This window comes from Zea mays, chromosome 9 (genome assembly GCF_902167145.1).
Source record: "Zea mays cultivar B73 chromosome 9, Zm-B73-REFERENCE-NAM-5.0, whole genome shotgun sequence".
Taxonomy (NCBI): Eukaryota; Viridiplantae; Streptophyta; class Magnoliopsida; order Poales; family Poaceae; genus Zea; species Zea mays.
This window is the reverse complement of record NC_050104.1, coordinates 29,376,088-29,378,945: the sequence shown is the minus strand read 5'-3', so window position 1 is coordinate 29,378,945 and position 2,858 is coordinate 29,376,088.

The window sequence follows — 2,858 nt, the reverse complement described above, 5'->3', positions numbered from 1 at the left end:
CCTTGTTCACAAAAATCAATATGGCTTCATCAAAGGAAGAACCATTCAAGACTGCCGGGCCTGGGCATTCGAATATATCCATCTTTGCCATATTTCAAAAAAAGAGATTATTGTGCTCAAATTGGACTTTGAAAAGGCGTTTGATTCTCTAGAGCATGAGTTCATTCTTCAGGTATTGCTGCACAATGGCTTCGGCCCCAGATGGATAAACTGGATTAGGGACATTCTTCGGTCTGGCACGTCTTCAGTTCTTCTTAATGGTGTACCTGGGAAAACTTTCCACTGCAAGCGTGGGGTCAGGCAGGGTGATCCCCTCTCGCCTCTTCTTTTTGTTCTCGCGGCAGATCTGCTTCAAAGCATCATAAATAAAGCGCGGCGGCAAAACTTGCTCAAGTTACCATTGCCAGAGAATTGCGGTCAAGATTTTCCGATAGTTCAATACGCGGATGACACACTGCTGATTTTGGAAGCTTGCCCTAGACAGCTATTCTTTCTAAGAGCTATCCTGAACTCTTTTGCTTTTTCAACGGGGTTGAAGGTGAACTACAACAAATCAAGTATGTACCCCATCAACGTCAGTCCGGCTAAAATGGTGATCCTTGCTGGAACTCTTAACTGTCAGATAGGTTCAATGCCCTTTACCTATCTGGGTATCCCGCTGGGTCTTTCAAAACCTAAAATATGCCACTTTTTACCACTCATTCAGAGGATTCAAAAGCGACTTTCATGCACTTCTGCCCTCCTCTCACAGGCTGGCAGGCTCGTGCTTGTTAACTCGGTTTTCTCAGCTCTCCCGACTTTTTTGATGTGTACGCTGAAAATCCCGGTGACCACGATTAAGAAGATTGATTCCTATCGGAAACACTGTCTCTGGAGGGGGAACGACGTCAATTCAAAGAAACCGGCGCTAGCTGCCTGGAGTATGATTACCCAGACAAAAAAAATGGGGGCCTGGGAGTGGTAAGACTAGAGACTCACAATAAAGCCTTGCTCCTGAAGTTCTTACACAAGTTCTTCAACAGTCACGATATTCCCTGGGTTAACTTGGTCTGGAGCAACTATTACAGGACAACCAGGATGCCTGGCTGCTCAAAAATTGGCTCCTTCTGGTGGAAAAGCTTACTTACGTTTGTCCAAGATTACAAGGGTATGGCTGCCCCAAAAATTGGAGATGGAAGAACCATTCTTTTCTGGGAAGATATGTGGAATTCGGGCATCCCGGCTAATCAATTCCCTGAGTTATTTTCCTTCGCCCGCAATAGCAATCTGTCCATCAAAGAGGCTCTCCAAAAAGAGCAACTTATCGAAATTTTCCAGCTTCCTCTGTCGGTTCAAGCTCATGAACAATTTTTAGACTTAGACGCAACCTGGGGCCAAATCATGGTAAACAGCACAAATGATACTTGGAAACTCATTTGGGGAGCAGACATTTTCTCTACAAAAAAAACATATAAGCATTTGATGGGTCAGGCCCAGGTTCACCAGATCTTCAGATTGCTTTGGAAAAACAAGTGTCAACCAAAGCACAAGGTCTTTTTTTGGCTTTGGCTAAAAAACAGACTCAATACAAGAGATCTGCTGAAAAGGAAGAATATGAACCTCGAGTCCTACACTTGTGAGAACTGCATCTGGCAAAAGGAAGAAACTCTTTACCATCTTTTCCTCAAGTGTAACTTTGCAAAGGCTTGCTGGACTTCTATTGGTTTGACGTCTCCCAGAATTGCTAATCCTGAGGCCGCGGCAGTAAACCTAATGCAACAACTCAATGTTCAATTCTCTATGGAAATTGTCATTCTCATGAACTGGAGCATTTGGAAAACCCGCAATGCATGGTTTTTTCAGAATAAAGCCCCGACTGTGCAACACTGCAAAAATGAGTTTGCAAGGGAACTTCATCTTGTCATGCTGAGGGCTAAAGGCCGTTTTGATTCGACAATTCCTACTTGGCTTCAGCTCTGGCAGTAGACCTCGTCTCTTTTCCTTTTCCCGTTGTAGTTAGGCTGTTTTACCCTTTGTAATCTGCTTTCTGTCTGCTTCTAACTCTGTTATTTTAAAGTTTTAATAAAATTTTCAGTAGGGGCTCGCCCCTCCTGTCTTATCAAAAAAAAACTAGGCACATGCTCATGCTATGCCACGAACACAAATTATATGCCACGAACACAAATTAGATCCAAGGTGAAATGCTTTGGGGCCATAATTTAGGGATTCGACTGAAGTTTTCATTTCTCCTTTGTCGTTAATAGTGGCTACACAACTGGTAAGGAAATAAATCACGCATAGAAAAGAAGAAAACGAGAAAGGATCGCATGATGGAACCAGGCTATATGCGGGATACGCGGGTGGCATCGTGGCTAGGAAAGCAGGGCATGCGTTGAGTAGCGAGCGTGCGACAAGGGAATGTGTAGAGGAAGAAGCCAACATGCGGGGTCCTTTTGTAAGTGAAATAGAAAGGAGAAAGGTTGGGATTGGTTGGGTTTTCAGGAGTGGCATGAGTAGACCAACACAGCCGTGTGGCGTCGAGCGTGCCTTGCATTTTTTTTCTTTTTCTTTTATATCCTTTCTAATATAGAAGTACTCTTAGCTACTTGTTAAAATACTTCTTTTTAGATGCTAATTGGAAAACAGGACCAGGGTTCAATGGTTGTTTAGAATATCTTAGTTCCAAGTTTGTAATGCTATTTTCATGCATGGGCGTGATATAGAATCAATATTACTAACAAAGTTTCATTTAAGAACTTTATCCTCAGTATGATGCAGGTATATGAGATCTGAATACATGCAGAATCACATAAGACAATGAAGGGAGCCTAGACAAAATAAAAACCCACATGAATGAAACTCACGGAACAAGTGCCGAC